This window comes from Mobula birostris, chromosome 4 (assembly GCF_030028105.1).
Source record: "Mobula birostris isolate sMobBir1 chromosome 4, sMobBir1.hap1, whole genome shotgun sequence".
Lineage (NCBI taxonomy): Eukaryota > Metazoa > Chordata > Chondrichthyes > Myliobatiformes > Myliobatidae > Mobula > Mobula birostris.
The window spans coordinates 1,315,502-1,332,277 of NC_092373.1; the positions used below are offsets into that span (position 1 = coordinate 1,315,502).

Consider the following 16,776-nt stretch of genomic DNA (forward strand, 5'->3'; position numbering starts at 1 on the left):
CATCCAGTACAAGGCAGCCACTTGATTGATACCCCTTCCACAAACATCCAATCCCTCCACCATCGATGAATAGTTGCAGCAGTGTGTACTATCTACAAGATGCACTGCAACAACACACAAAGTTCCTGAGGCAGCACCTTCCAGACCCACGACCACTACCACCTAGAAGGACGAGAACAGCAGATACCTGGAAACACCACCACTTGGAATTCCCCCTCCAAGTAATTCATCAAGCTGACTTGGAAACATATCGCCATTCCTTTATTGTCACTGGGTCAAGATCATGGAATTCCCTCCTTAACAGCACTGTGGGTGTACCCACACTTCAGGGACTGCAATGGTTCAAGAAGGCAGTTCATCACCACCTCTCAAAGGCAACCAGAGATGGGCAATAAATGTTGGCTTGGCTGGTGATGCCCACATCCCATAAATGAATAAATATAAAGATAGGGTCATAAAGAGAACTTCTAGCACATTAGTGTGCAAAAATCAAAGAACTGAAGAAAGGAGATGGGATGTTGATATTTCATAAGATACTAGTTTGGCCCAGTTTGGAGTATTATGTGCCATTTTGGTCACCTACTTACATGAAGATGCAAATTTTCTCTCTTTCAACCTCATTTACAAGGATGTTCGGGTCTGGAGGTACCGAGTTATGGAAAGATTGAATCGGTTAGGATTTCATTCCTTGAAACATAGAAGACTGAGAGGAGATTATGAGGGGTATCGATGGGGTAAAAGCAAGCAGGCTTTTCCACTGAGATTGGGTGGGACTACCAGAATTCATGGGTTATGGGTGAAAGGTGAAAAGTTTAAGAGGAACAAGAGGGGAAATTTATTCACTCACAGGGTCATGCGCAGCCAGCACAAGTGGTGCATGCAAGCTCAATTTCAATGTTCGAGAGAGGTTTGGATAGCTACATGGATCGTAGGAATATGGAGGGCACTGCTCCTGCTGCAGGTCGATGGGAGTAGGTATTTTAAATAGTTCAGCATGGACTAGATGGGCCAAAGGGCCTGTCTCTGTGCAGTACTTTTCTATGACTCTAAGAAAGTGTAAGGTTGATGTCAGAGGTAGGTGCTCACTCCTCTCCTGTCCCCACAGAGTGGTGGATGCATGAAATGCCCTCTAGCGACAGGCAGGTACATTAGGGGCATTTAACAAACTGTCAAGTACAAGAATAATAGAAAATGAAGGGTTATGTGGCAGGGAAAGGTTAGATTGATCACAGCATGTTTAAAGGACAGCAAAGGGCCCGTGCTGTGCTGTGATGTTCTAGTTGCGAGTTTCCTTGTATACAAAATTATGAGGGGTATAGTGTTAATGCAGGCAGCCCTTTTCCACTGAGGTCGGGCAAGATTAAAACTATAGGTCATGGGTCAAGGATAAAAGGTGAAATATCTAAGGGGAACCTGCATTACTCTTCAATGTGGAAGACACTGGCAGTATAGTGAAGTCCCAGTGCCAAGGGTCAGAAGTGTGTGACATCACCATGACTAGGGAAAAGGTTCTTGGGAAACTGAAGTCTTAAGGTAGATTATTCATCTGGACCAGATGGTGTACACTCCAGGGTTCTGAAAGAGGTGGCTGAAGAGATAGAATCACTAAACTCTGCAATGGTTCTGGAAAACTGGGAAATTGTAAGTGTCACTCCACTCTTCCAGAAGAGAGAGGCACAGAACAAAGGACTTTATAAGCCAGTTATTCTAACCTCAGTAGTTGGGAAGCTATTGGGCCAATTGTTAAGGATGGGGCTTCAGGGTACTTGGATTAAATAGGCTGTAGTCAGCATGGTTTCCTCAAAGGAAAATATGTCTGTCAAATCCATTGGACTTATTTGAAGAAATAACAAGCAGGACAGAGAAAGGAGAATCAGTTAATGTTGTGTACTGTACCTGGATTTTCAGAAGGCCTTTGACAAGGCACCACACATGAGGCTGCTTAACAAGTTAAAAGTCCATGGTATTACAGGAAAGGTTTGAGCATGGATAAAGCAGTGGCTGATTGGCAGGAGGAGACAAGGAGTAGGAATAAAGGAACCCTTTACTGGTTTTCTGGTGGGACCTCTTCTTTTTTACATTATGTCAATGACCAATGATGAAATTGATACTTCGTTGCAAAGTTTTCTTAGATGACATGAAGATAGGTGGAGAGGCAGGTAGAGTCTACAGGACTTGGATTAGGAGATTGAGCAAAGTGGTAGATGAAATACAGTGTCAGGAAATGTACAGTTATGCCCGAGAATACAGGATGTGATGCTCAGGCTTTATAAAGCACTGGCGAGGCCTCACGGAGTACGTGAGCAGTGTTGGGCCCCATCTTAGAAAGGATGTGCTGAAAATGGAGAGGGGTCAAAGGAGGTTCACAACCATGATTCCAGGATTGAATGGCTTGCCATATAAAAAGTGTTTTATATGGGCCTGTACTCACTGGAATTCAGAAAAATGAGGGGTGATATCATTGAAACCTATCAAATGTTGAAAGGCCTTGATAGTGGGGGTGCGGGGAGGATATTTCCTACGATGGGAGAGTCTAGGACCAGAGGGCATAGGGGCATCTTTTTAGAATGGAGATGAGAAAGAACTTCTTTAGCTAGAGAGTGGTTAATCTGTGGAATTCATTGCCAAGTCTTTATGTACAGCATCTTCAAGACAGATGTTGAGAGATTCTTGATTGGTCAGGGATACAGGGAGAAGGTAAGAGATTGGGGCTGAAAGGAAAAATGGATCAGCCGTGACAAAATGGCAGAGTAGACCCATGAGCCAAACAGCCTAATTCTGTTCCCATAGTTGATGGACTTATCGAATTTTTTTCCACTCATCAGGCAGTGACAGTGTGGAACAAGCCACCACTGGAAGTGTTCAATTTCAACATTTACAAATTTGGATAGGAGGGGTATGGAGGATCTACACTCTAGATGTAGGTCAATGGGTCTTAGCAGAAGTCAAACCAGCATGGATAAGATGGGCCAAAAGGCCTGTTTTTGTGCTGTACTGTTCCATGCCTCAAACATGCAAAGATGGAGCTGGCAGTCAGGAAGAGATTCAGAAAAGCTTCAAGGGATTTATAGACACTTTAAATATATCCAATCACTTAGCTTCCACAGCCGTCTGAGGCAATGAATTCTGCAGATTCAACACCCACTGGCTAAAGAAATTCCTCGTCTCCTTTCTGCAGGACCAAGGGGATTTGCACTGACGAACTGCATTACAGTACTGGGTTAGTGCAGGAGAGTGATACAATGGCCTGAGTTACGATGACCTGCTGGAATAGGGGCCACTAATGCAACAGCAGGCATCAGCGACAAAAAGAGACACCAGTGCCCCCGGAAGAGGCAGCAGGTGAGTCCCCGCCGATTGCCCAGAAGTACATAGTGAGCACCAAGTGGCAGACACGAACTATTTCTCCTTCAGCTGCAGTATCCGCCGCCGGCAGCAGGGGGCGTGCTGCCGGTCCATTTCTTAAACCGGCATTACCGGCTACAGGCGGCAGGTGGCGGTGCCGAACAATTCTTAATCTCGGCTCGCAAATCCTGTACGAGAAAGTCTGCCGAGACTGGAAACCCACAGCAACACGCACAATGCTGGAGAAACTCGCCCGGGTCTCGGCCCCAAATGCCGACTGTACTCTTTTCCATAGATACTGCCTGGCCTGCCGAGTTCCTCCAGCATTTTGCGTGTGCTGCTTAACCGAAAGAACTGGCTTCGGGCGGCAGCTAGCGGTGCCGGTTCATTTGTAACCGGCAATACCAGCCACAGGTGACAGTGCCGGAGCTGGAACTGGAATTGGCTGCAGGTTCGATCCCCGCTTATTCCAAAGGCACCCAGACGACTACAAACCGGGACATGGAAGCATAAACAAACGGTTCATGCAAAAACAAACTTTTGCGAATGCCTGGTCACGGAGTCCCATTCTGAACAAAACGTTAGGATGCCAGGAGCTGGAGGGGTTCTTGTGCAGCGACCGGCGGGTCGTTTCCAGAACAGCGTCCACAGCAGGACTTGGTAGTTCACCTATGCACGGCAAGATCCCACATACAAATCATTTTCTCTCTTCCCCGCCCCCACAGGAAAAGCTTTCAGGGAATGGGAGTAGGAGCGAGTGTTGATGTCTTATTTTCGGTGGTATAGCAAAGAGCGCCCATCCCAACAACTCGATCAGTGTGGTCGAGCGCCAGAAAACGCTGGCCAGGGTCTGCCAGATACCTGGCGGTGCCCAAAAGGCTCCGGACAACTGTATCCAATGTAGTGGGGGAGTCTCAGAATAGAGGGATGCCCATTTAGAAAGGAGATTAGGGAAGTTCTTTAGCCAGAGGGTGGTGAAGCAGTGGAATTCACTGCGACAGAGGCTGTGGAGACCAAGTCACTGGGTATATTTAAAGTGGAGGTTGATGGGTTCTCGATTAGTCAGGGTGTCAAAGGTTACAGGGAGAAAACAGGAGAGTGGGGTTGAGGGGGACAATAAATCAGCCACGATGGAATGACTCGATGGGCCAAGTGGCCTAATTATACTCCCATGTCCTGTTGTCTGATCAGGGACAAGAGAGGACAGAGTGGCCTGGGAAGCAGATAGCCCATGTTGCAGGCCCTCAGCCAGGGTAGAGGGCATCAGTGATCAGCAGAAACCATTGCAAAACATGACCATAATACATAGGAGCAGAATTAAACCACTCAGCCCATTAAGTCTGCTCTATTCCATCATGGCTGATCTATTATCCCTCTAAACCTATTCCCCTGCCTTCACCCTGTAACCTTTGAAGCACTGACTAATCTGAACTTATTAACCTCTACTTTAAATATGCCTAATGTCCAAGTAATCATTCTCATGAAACTCCACTGGACCTTCACTAATGCCAGCACATCTTTTCTTAGACAAGGGCCCCACACCTGTTCACAATACTCCAAGCAGCCTTATAAAGCCTTCGGATTACATCCTTGCTCTTCCATTCTAGTCCTCTCAAAATGAATCCCAACATTGTATCTACCTTCGTCACCATCAACTCAACCTGCACATCTGTCCAAGACTTTCTGCAGATTTCCTGCTTCCTCAACATTACCTGCCCCTCCACTTATCCTCAGCTTGTCTGAAAACATAGCCATGAAGCCATCAATTGCATTATCCACAACATATAACAAAGAATCAGCCCCTGTGGAACACCATTAGTCACCAGTAGCCAACCAAAAAGGCTCCCTTTGTTCCCACTCTCTGCCTGTCAGTACGCCACTGCTCTGTCCAAGCTTGGATCATTCCTGTAACACCACCAGTTAACTTGTTAAGCAGCCTCATACACAGCACCTTGTCAAAGGCCAACTGAAAATCCAAGTACACATCAACCTATTCTCCTTTGTTACTTCAAAAGAATTCCAAAAGATTTGTCAGGCAACATGCTATTTTGGCCTACTTCATCATGCAACCCCAAAAATTTACCGTGACGATTGGCTCCAACATCTTCCCAACTAACTGGCCTACAATCTCTTCTGCCTCTCCCTCCTTGAAGAGTGAAATGACATTTGCAATTTCCCAGTCCTCCAGAATCTAGTGCTCTTGAAAGATCATTGCTAATGCCTCCACAATCTCTTCAGCCACCTCTTTTGGAACCCTGGGGAGTACGTCATCTGGTCCAGGTGACTTATCTACCTTCAGACCTGTCAGTTTCCCCGAGAACTTTCTCTCTAGTTATGGTAACTTCACGTGCTTCATGCCACCCCCAAGACCTGGAACTTCCACTGTACTGCTAGTGTCTTCCACAGTTAAAACTTGCAAAATACTTTCAGATCATCTGCCATTTCCTTGTCCCCCATTGCTACTTCTCCAGCATCGTTTCCAGTGGTCTGACATTTACTCACTTTTGTATCTGAAGAAACCTTTTGTATCCCCATCATTGGCTAGCTTGCCTTCATCTCATCTTCTGTGCTAGTGTTTTAGTGCTTTGTTTGTTGAAGTTTCACAATCCTCTACATTCCAACTAATTTCTCTTTTATATGTCCTCTCTTCCTTTTGTTGGATTTGACTTCCCTCGTCGGTCACAATTGCCTCCTCCCTTTAGAATACTACATCTTTGGGAAGAATCTTCCCTGTTCCTTCTGAATTTTCCCCAGAAAAACAGACATTGCCATTCTACTGTCATCCCAATCAACTTTGAATAGTTAAACCCAAATAACTGCCTGGAATACACAGCCAAGGTTGACTCAATTTCCCTTTCCAGAGGGAGCTGGAAGGAAGGAAATAGAGATGGGATTGTTTGATGAGCTGACTGACACCAGCACTGCAACCATGCAAGAAAGGGTTTCGAGCAGAATTAAGCCATCCAGCCCAAAGTCTTTTCGCCCATTTCAACATGACAGATTTATTACTCCTCTCAAACCCATTCTTCAGCCTTCTCCCTGAACTAACCAACATGACTAACCAAGAACCCATCAACCTGCATTTAAGTTTTGGGGAAATTAGTAGGCCACAGAACAGAGCAACTGCACCTCTTCAGAGGAATCCCTCTACCCCAAGATTAATATCCACCCCCCCCCGTGCAAAGTTATATTTAAAGAGGTACGTTCCAAGTGGCGTTCGCTGAGGGTTACAGGGCATGTTGACAAAGCAGCTGACAAAAGCACACAATATTCCAAGGTTAATAAACAGACGTTCAGAACAGTCAGAAAGCACCTTTATATAAATGTGGCCGGGTCGCTGCTGGAGGTGCAGGTCCCATCTCCGGGCAAGCGGCGGAGGTAGTGGACCCGGTGCAGAGGGAAGCAAGGAAAACGATTGCGGGGAGGAATGATTGACCTCGGGGATTACTCCACACGGACCAAAGCGGGATTTAAAGCAGAGGGCGACAAGGGGGGGGGGGGGAATTTCCGTTGCCGCTGGAACGGGGTTTACAAACACTGCAAGTGGCTGGGCTGAGGGGCTGAGGGACACGGGGTGGGGGGGGGGGAGAGGGTGCAGCCTTGGTAAGGACGCTCGGAAAGGAACTTGTGACCAGCGGGGAGACAGGAGTCATTGTTCCTCACTGTAACCACGGCCATCCGGGAGGACAAATCCCTTCCGATCCACAAAAATCCCTGACAGTCTCCTTTTCTTCCAATCCGCCGAACCCGCGGCGGAGTGCCGTCAGCGGCACCTGCTACCCGGCTGTTCCTGAATGGGAACAGCATCCGCAGCCGAGCGGAGCCCGCCGGCAGCTGCTAGGAACTCCTCTCCCTCGCTTTACTGAAGCACCGGGGACGGAACACAGTCAGAACGCAACCAAGGCAGGCAAGGAAGGGATGGGCCGAGCGGACGCAGGGCCCAGCCGCCGCCAGAGGGCAGGCACGTCCCGCGGGGGCCGGGCCGACAGCAGCCCCGATCTGTGTAAACACCCTCCCGGAGAGCACGGGCCGCTTCCCCGGGCTACCGCGACTGGGGAGGCCGGCTGATGGTGCCCGGTCCCGGTCCCATGGGCGCTGCTCCTTCCCCCAGTCGCTGCCTGCCGCTGCGACACCGATGCGGCCGAAGCTCGGCGCAGCCTCCACCTCCATTCCCTCCCCCCCATCGTCAAACCAGCTCCCCAGCCCCGGTTTCACGTCGTTGCCACCCGGCCCCTCTCTCGAGACTCCGTCTCCCACTCTCCTAGCGTCCCCGGTTTGGGTCGCCGCCACCCGGCCCGTCTCCTCTCCCAGTCCCCGGCTCGCTCCCGGCCTCCCCCTCTCCAACCGTACGCCCCAATCCCCTCTACCCGAGTAGCGAATCACTTTCCGGGGCTCATCTACTTCCCTGGGTTTCCCCGCGCCTGTCACTCGCTCTCCACGGTCCCGGGGCCTCTTCCCCCAATCGCTCTGATAGTCCCCGGTCCCAGTCACCGCTCCTCCGGCCCCTTCCAGACTCTCGCGCTCTCTCTACCTCCACCGGACTCGGCTACCCTCACCAGCCCTTTTCCCTCCACCAGTCTCTAGTCAAAGGCCCCTTCCCTCGACCCCGGTCACCAGTTCTTCACTCGCCCGGTCTCTCCCCGAGTCACCCCTATACCCGCTCCGCTCCCCTGTCTCCCTATGCCCTCCCGGAGGCTCCTCTCCCCGGCCACCCTCTCTCCAACACTCCTCCCGGGGGCTCCTCTCCCCAAGCACCCTCTCGGAGGCTCCTCTCCCCGGCCACCCTCTCTCCGACACCCCTCTCGAAGGCTCCTCTCCCCAGGCACCCTCTCGGAGGCTCCTCTCCCCGGGCACCCTCTCTCCGTCACTCCTCCTGGAGGCTCCTTTTCCCGGGCATACTCTCTCCATCACTCCTCCCGGAGGCTCCTCTCCCCGGCCACCCTCTCTCCGACACTCCTCCCGGAGGCTCCTCTCCCCGGGCACCCTCTCTCTGTCACTCCTCTCGGAGGCTCCTCTCCCCGGGCACCCTCTCTCTGTCACTCCTCTCGGAGGCTCTTCTCCCCGGGCACCCTCTCGCAGGCTCCTCTCCCCGGGCACCCTCTCTCCGTCACTGCTCTCGGAGGCTCCCCTCCCCGCTCTCGGAGGCTCCCCTCCCCGGCCACCCTCTCTCCGTCACTGCTCCCCGAGGCTCCCCTCCCCGGGCACCCTCTCTCCGTCACTGCTCCCGGAGTCTCCTCTCCCCGGCCACCCTTTCTCCGTCACTGCTCCCCGAGGCTCCTTTCCCCGACCACCCTTCTCTTCGTCACTGCTCCCGGAGACTCCTGTCCCCGGCCACCGTCTCTCCGTCACTGCTCCCCGAGGCTCCTTTCCCCGACCACCCTTCTCTTCGTCACTGCTCCCGGAGACTCCTGTCCCCGGCCACCGTCTCTCCGTCACTGCTCCCCGAGGCTCCTGTCCCCGGCCACCCTCTCTCCGTCACTGCTCGCGGAGGCTCCTGTCCCCGGCCACTCTCTCTCATCAATTCTCCCAGAGGCTCCTTCTCCGGGATAACTCTCCCCAGTCAGCCGTCTGTGTTTCCCCAATTCCCCTCCCCAGCCCCTCTGTCTCTCCGGCCTCTCTCCCTCCCCAGGCTGGCAGCTCAGCTCAGCTCCCCTCCCCCGGCCCCTCTCCCGGTCACCTGGCCGCTCCTTCCAGGAACCGCCGCTTCTCAGAACCGCCTCTCGCCAATTCCGCGAATTTGAGCGGAGGGCTCAACCACCGCTTACAGGAGAGGGGTGTTTGCTTTTTGGATGATGGTACCGGAGCGGTTGCAACGGAACATACGGTCGGCCTTCGCTGCAACGGGTAGTTATAAAGAATATCTCCGTTAGTCCAGTCGGTGGTCCCAAGTGCGGAGTCGTATCCGCCGGTCCTGCAGCCGATCGCTCTACAGCCCCCCCATACATCTTTGCTAGTTGGTGTGATCCATCATGTGGTGCAGCCTGGGTGTGACGTTGAAGCCAAAATTGATACATTGAATCCGAATTCTGAGAACTCATTAACTGGGGGCGGGCCCATGCCGCCCATTGGGCGTGGACAGGTGTGATTGACAGGTCCGCTGCGGGGCGCCGTAGAAAGCGAATGAACAGGGACTATTGAATGGGTGGGAGCTCGCTCTTAAAGACACAGATGCTGACCGCGTCCTGCCCGTGTGCCGTGTCGGTCCGGGTTTGCAATGCAGCCGCATCTGGTGGAGGGAGAAGTTCCAGGGGAGAAAAATCCCTGATGAGGCGGAGGAAGGGTGACATAGCAAATCAGAATCAGGTTTATTATCACCGCATGTGACGTGAAATTTGTTAACTTAACACCAGTTTAATACAATACATAATCTAGCAGAGTAAAAGAATTTAAAAAATTAAAATAAACATGTAAACCAATTACCTGTATTGAATAGATTTTAAAAACATGTATATTAAGAAAGTGAGGTAGTGTCCGAAGATTCAATGTCTATTTAGTAATCGGACGACAGAGGGGAAGCAGCCTCAAAAGGTGATGCCTCATTAAGGACCGGCATTCAGCCCATTGACTCTGCTCTGCCTTTCCATCATGGCTAATTTATTATCCCTCTCAACCCCGTTCTCTTGCCTTCTCCGTGTAACCTCTGATACCCTTAGGAATCAATCTCCCAATGACCTAGCCTCCACTGCTGTGTCAATGAATTCCATATGCTCACCATCCTCTGGTTAAAGAAATTTCTCCTCCTCTCCTTCCTGAAGGAATGTCCTGAGGTTGTCTGTCCAGTCCTAGACTCTTCCAGTATAGGAAATGTCCTCTCCACATCCACTCTAACCCTTTCTATATTCAATCAGTGTCACAAGGGAGTGGACCCAAATGCAAAATACAGACACTGAAGTACCAGGAACAGGACTTGACTGGAGAGTGACTCAGGCTCAGACCCCAGAACTAGGCGAGAACATGACGTGGCTACAGGACTGGACATGGCTTGGATTCCTCATGGCGAGGACATGATGAGGCTTGGGTTCAGACTCCAGGCCAGAGACTGGACAATGACCCAGAACCTGGGTCTTGACTCCGGCTCAGACTCCAGAACTAGGCAAAGACATGACATGGTCTTGGGAGGCAGGACTAGGCAAGGCTACAGGACAGGATGAGAATATGAAGCCTTAACTTGGTACTCAGGAACAGCCAAACCTTGGACTTGGAATAACAGGAACACAGAGCCTTGGACTTGAGAGACAGGAACATGGAACACAGAGCCAGGACCCTCCTTGGGAACAGAACTTGGGGCCAGAGCTCTACATAGAATGCTGAACACAACAAGACAGTTCCCAACATTAGGTAGCAGCAAACAGCCAGACCTACCTAGCAAAGGCATGGACACAGAGACAGTTCCAACTCAACAATAGACAGTTCCTTACTAGACACAGCAAGACTCCAGTGGTAGAACTTGGCAAGGCTGCAGGGCAAGGCTCCAGAAGGAAGGGGAAGGGAAGAGTCCAGCCTCAGGGTAACAGCAAAGACAGCCCAGCTTACCCAACAGAGGCAAGGACAGGAAGGGACAGATCCAACCACAGGGTGACAGCCTGACTTACCCCACAGAAGCAAGAACAGGATACTGACAAGACAAACCAGCAACACACATGAACCCAGGGCCACTTATATTCCCAGCCCCAAGACGAGCATCAGGTGCCTATAATTAAGCCCAAATGAAACAAGGGACAGCCAGAAGACCTGGAGTCCGGAGTTCACGGACCGGACCGTGAACCAGAACGTGGACTTCACGGACTGGACCATGACAATAGGATTCAATGAGATCCCCTTTCATTCATCTAAACTCCAGTGAATATAGGCCCAGAGCCATCAAACAGTTCTTGTTGTCCTTCTGAAGCCTATCACCCCTACTGAGACATAAGCCATCAACAGCACCTCACCAGAGTTCTTTATCCTGGGCAGATAGAAGATTGATCGGTCTTATCGCTTCCACTTACAGCCCACAACTTCACATGTCTTCCAGGCAAAGATCCTTCCTCTCCCAAGGTTGAGGTCTTTGGAGGCTCTTTTGGGGCTTCTGCTGCTCTGGGTTCTCACGGGATGAGATAAGGAACCTCCTCTTTTCACAGCCGAGCTTGGGACCGTCTATGTTGGAGTTCGTCAAATACTCCTCATATGTTAATTCTCATCAACTTCCTCTGGACCCTGTCCACTGCCAGCACATTCCAGTTTGGTAAGGTAACTGTGACTAGAAGTAACTGCCAAGTTGTGGACTGATTTCTACTCTGTCACCGCTCTCATTATTTTTTACATCTCTCTTAGGTCTCCTCTCAGCTTCTGACACTCCAGCGAAAATAACCCGTTTGTCCAATCTTTACTTGTAACACATGCCTTCTATCTCAGATGAGCTGAACACCTTTTATGCTCACTTAGAAAGAGAGAATAAAACTACAGCTATGAGGATCCCTGCAGCACCCGGTGACCCTGTGATCTCTGCCTCGGAGGCTGACATCAGATTGTCTTTCAAGAGGGCGAACCCTTTCAAGACAACAGGCCCCAATGGAGTACCTGCTAGAGCTCTGAAAACCTGTGGCAACCAACTAGCAGGTGTGATCAAAATATTTTGAGTCTCTCAATTGCTGCAGTCGGAAGTTCCCGTCTGCTTCAAACGGGCAACAATCATACCAGTGCCCAAGAAGAGCAGTGTGAACTGCCTTTATGATTACCATCCAGTAGCACTCGCATCTACGGTGATGACGTGCTCTGAGAGGTTGGTTAGGGTTAGAATCAACACCTGTCTTAGCAGGAACATGGACCCACTGCAATTTGCTTATCAGCACAATAGGTGCAATCTCAAAGGTTCTTCACACAGCCTTGCATCACCTTGCCAATACTAATGCTTACCTCAGGCAGCTGTTTATTGACTACAGCTCAGTGTTTAACACAATCGTTCCTGCTTTTCTGATCAAAAAGCTCCAAAACCTGGGCCTTTGTACTTTCCTCTGCAACTGGATCCTCAATTTCCTCACCAGAAGATCATAGTCTGCATAGATCAGAAACAACATCTCCTCCTCGCTGACGCTCAACACTGGCACACCTCAGGAATGTGTGCTTGGCCCACTGCACTACTCTCTCTTCACCCGTGACTGTGTGGACAGGCACAGCTCAAATGCCATCTATAACTTTGCTGAGACAGGGTTATTGTTTGCAGAATTTCAGAAGGTGATGAGACGTACAGGAGCAAGACAGATCAGCTGGTTGAGTGGTGGTGCAGTAACAGCCTTGCACTTAATGCCAAAGAATTGATTGTGTATCTCAGAAAGGGTGAAATGAGGGAACACACACCATTGCTCAGTGTGTCTTCTGAGCAATTTCGAGATTCGGATGCCCTACATATTGATGCAGTTACAAAGAAGGCACGACAGCAGCTCTATTTCATTAGGAGATTCAGTTTGTCATCAAAGGCACTCACAGATTTCTACAGATATACCAGGAAGTGTGTTCTAACTGGCTGCATCACTGTCTGGGGTGGGGTCACTGCACAGGATTGGAAAAAGCTACAGAAAGTTGTTAACTCAGTCATCCCCATCATGTCCCCAGCATAGAGGACATCTTCAAGGAGTGATGTCTCAAAAAGGCAACATCTTTCATTAAGGACCGTCATCAGCCAGGACCTGCCCTCTTCTCATTGCCAGGAGGCTGAAAGCACACACTCAATGATTCAGGAACAGTTTCATCCTATCTGCCATCAGATGTCTGAATGGACATTAAACCCATGAACTCTGTCTCACCACTTTTTTTCTCTCTCTCCTTGTGCTTCTTACTCTAATCTACAGTATTTATTATTATGCATTGCAATATACTACTGTGGCATAACAACAAATTTCATGACAACATATGCCAGTGACAGTAAACCTGATTCTCATAACCCAGACAGCATACCTCCTCTGTGCTCTCGCCACATAACGGGGTGACCTGAACAAACCAAATCCGAATCAGAATCAGATTTAGCTTTTGCAATGTGACTTCCTGAGTCTCACATTCAACACCACGATGAGAAAAGGCAAGCATGCTTTGTGCTGCCCATAACCACCTTATCCACTTGTGTAGTCAGCTTCAGTGAACTATGGACCTGGGGTCCGAGATCTTTCTGTATCTCAATGCTAACCTGGCCCCAACATATCAATGTAGTTATAAAGAAGGCAAGACAGCGGCTATGCTTTATTAGGAGTTTGAATGGATTTGGCATGTCAACAAATACACTCAAAAACTTCTATAGCTGTACGGTAGAGAGCATTCTGACAGGCTGCATCACTGTCTGGTATGGAGGGGCTACTGCACAGGACCGAAAGAAGCTGCAGAGGGTTGTAAATCTTGGGTACCAGCCTACAAAGTAGCCAGGACATCTGACCAGTGTCTCAGAAAGGCAGCGTCCATTATTAAGGACCCCCAGCACCCAGGGCATGCCCTTTTCTCACTGTTACCATCAGGTAGGAGATACAGAAGCCTGAAGGCACACACTCAGTGATTCAGGAACAGCTTCTTCCCCTCTGCCATCCGATTCCTAAATGGACATTGAATCTTTGGACACTACCTCACTTTTTTTTAATATACAGTATTTCTGTTTTTGCACATTTATTAAATATACATATACTGTAATTGATTTACTTGTTTATTTATTATTGTTTTTTTCTCTCTGCTAGATTATGTATTGCATTGAACTGCTGCTGCTAAGTTAACAAATTTCACGTCACATGCCGGTGATAACAAACCTGATTTTGATATTATGGGGTTATCTGTCTACTCTGTCTATGCCTTTCATCATCTTAATGTTAATCTTGTCTGGATTAAACTCCACCTGCTATCACTGCAGCTAAATTTCTCTGCAATGTACATCCTGCTGAACCGTTAAACAACGTTCTCTGCTACCTTTAAACACCAGAGATACTGCAGATACAGATGCTGGAAATCTCGAACCACTCACACAAAATACATTCCTCCTCTGCCTTGAATGAGAGGAAATAACTTCACTCACCTCAACACTAAACTGTTCTCTCAATCTACGGACTCACTTTCAAGGACTCTTCATCTCATGTTCTCAATATTTATTGCTTATTTATTTATTATTACTATTTCATTTTTTTCTTATGTCCATTTTGAACTTTGAGGTCAGGTTGTATCTTGATGGGCCAAGAGGGCCTAAATCTGTTGCCATGTATATATTTCAATGCTAGGAGTATTGCGGGGAAGGCGGATGAGTTGAGGGCATGGATTGACACGTGGAATTATGATGTTGTAGCAATTAGTGAAACTTGGCTACAGGAGGGGCAGGACTGGCAGCTTAATATTCCAGGGTTCCGATGTTTCAGATGTGATCGAGGCAGAGGAATGAAAGGTGGGGGAGTAGCATTGCCTGTTAGGGAAAATATTACAGCAGTGCTCAAGCAGGACAGATTAGAGGGCTTGTCTACTGAGTCCTTATGGGTGGAGCTGAGAAACAGGAAAGGTATGGCCACATTAGTGGGATTGTATTACAGACCACCCAATAGTCAACGAGACTTGGAAGAGCAAATCTGCAGAGAGATAGCAGGCAACTGCAGGAAACATAAAATTGTGGTGGTAGGGGATTTTAATTTTCCATACATTGATTGGGACTCCCATACTGTTAGGGGTCTAGATGGTTTAGAGTTTGTAAAATGTGTTCAGGAAAGTTTTCTAAATCAGTATATAGAGGGACCAACTAGAGGGAATGCAATATTGGATCTCCTGTTAGGAAACGAATTAGGGCAAGTGACAGAAGTCTGTGTAGGGGAGCACTTTGGTTCCAGTGATCATAACACCATTAGTTTCAATTTGATCATGGACAAGGATAGATCTGGTCCTAGGGTTGAGGTTCTTAACTGGAAGAAGGCCAAATTTGAAGAAATCAGAAAGGATCTAAAAAGCATGGATTGGGACAGATTGTTCTCTGGCAAAGATGTGATTGGTAGGTGGGAAGCCTTCAAAGGGGAAATTTTGAGAGTGCAGAGTTTGTATGTTCCTGTCAGGATTAAAGGCAAATTGAATAGGAATAAGGAACCTTGGTTCTCAAGGGATATTGCAACTCTGATAAAGAAGAAGAGGGAGTTGTATGAAATGTATAGGAAACAGGGGGTAAATCAGGTGCTTGAGGAGTATAAGAAGTGCAAGAAAATACTTAAAGAAATCAGGAGGGCAAAAAGAAGACATGAGGTTGCCTTGGCAATCAAAGTGAAGGATAATCCAAAGAGCTTTTACAAGTATATTAAGAGCAAAAGGATTGTAAGGGATAAAATTGGTCCTCTTGAAGATCAGAGTGGTCGGCTTTGTGCGGAACCAAAGGAAATGGGGGAGATCTTAAATAAGTTTTTTGCGTCTGTATTTACTAAGGAAGCTGGCATGAAATCTATGGAATTTAGGGAATCAAGTAGTGAGACCATGGAAACTGTACAGATTGAAAAGGAGGAGGTGCTTGCTGTCTTGAGGAAAATTAAAGTGGATAAATCCCCGGGACCTGACAGAGTGTTCCCTCGGACCTTGAAGGAGACTAGTGTTGAAATTGCGGGGGCCCTGGCAGAAATATTTAAAATGTCGCTGTCTACGGGTGAAGTGCTGGAGGATTGGAGAGTGGCTCATGTTGTTCCGTTGTTTAAAAAAGGATCGAAAAGTAATCCAGGAAATTATAGGCCGGTGAGTTTAACGTCAGTAGTAGGTAAGTTATTGGAGGGAGTACTAAGAGACAGAATCTACAAGCATTTGGATAGACAGGGGTTTATTAGGGAGAGTCAACATGGCTTTGTGCGTGGTAGGTCATGTTTGACCAATCTATTGGAGTTTTTCGAGGAGGTTACCAGGAAAGTGGATGAAGGGAAGGCAGTGGATATTGTCTACATGGACTTCAGTAAGGCCTTTGACAAGGTCCCACATGGGAGGTTAGTTAGGAAAATTCAGTCGCTAGGTATACATGGAGAGGTGGTAAATTGGATTAGACATTGGCTCGATGGAAGAAGCCAGAGGGTGGTGGTAGAGAATTGCTTCTCTGAGTGGAGGCCTGTGACTAGTGGTGTGCCACAGGGATCAGTGCTGGGTCCATTGTTATTTGTCATCTATATCAATGATCTGGATGATAATGTGGTAAATTGGATCAGCAAGTTTGCTGACGATACAAAGATTGGAGGTGCAGTAGACAGTGAGGAAGGTTTTCAGAGCCTGCAGAGGGACTTGGACCAACTGGAAAAATGGGCTGAAAAATGGCAGATGGAGTTTAATACTGACAAGTGTGAGGTATTGCACGTTGGAAGGACAAACCAACGTAGAACATACAGGGTTAATGGTAAGGCACTGAGGAGTGCAGTGGAACAGAGGGATCTGGGAATACAGTTACAAAATTCCCTAAAGGTGTCGTCACAGGTAGATAGGGTC

General features: G+C 48.6%; 1 protein-coding gene across 3 annotated transcripts in view; it reads right to left on the minus strand.

The window, feature by feature from the left end:
- Positions 1-9,076, minus strand: part of LOC140196125 (B-cell lymphoma 6 protein-like) — a 34,433-nt gene extending 25,357 nt beyond the window's left edge. Inside the window, exon 1 of one of the 3 annotated variants that reach the window (XM_072254848.1) lies at positions 9,023-9,076. The gene's annotated coding sequence lies outside the window, so the exon portion shown is untranslated. The other 2 variants (XM_072254849.1, XM_072254850.1) reach the window with 2 other exon arrangements.
- Positions 9,077-16,776: the final 7,700 nt, after the last annotated feature.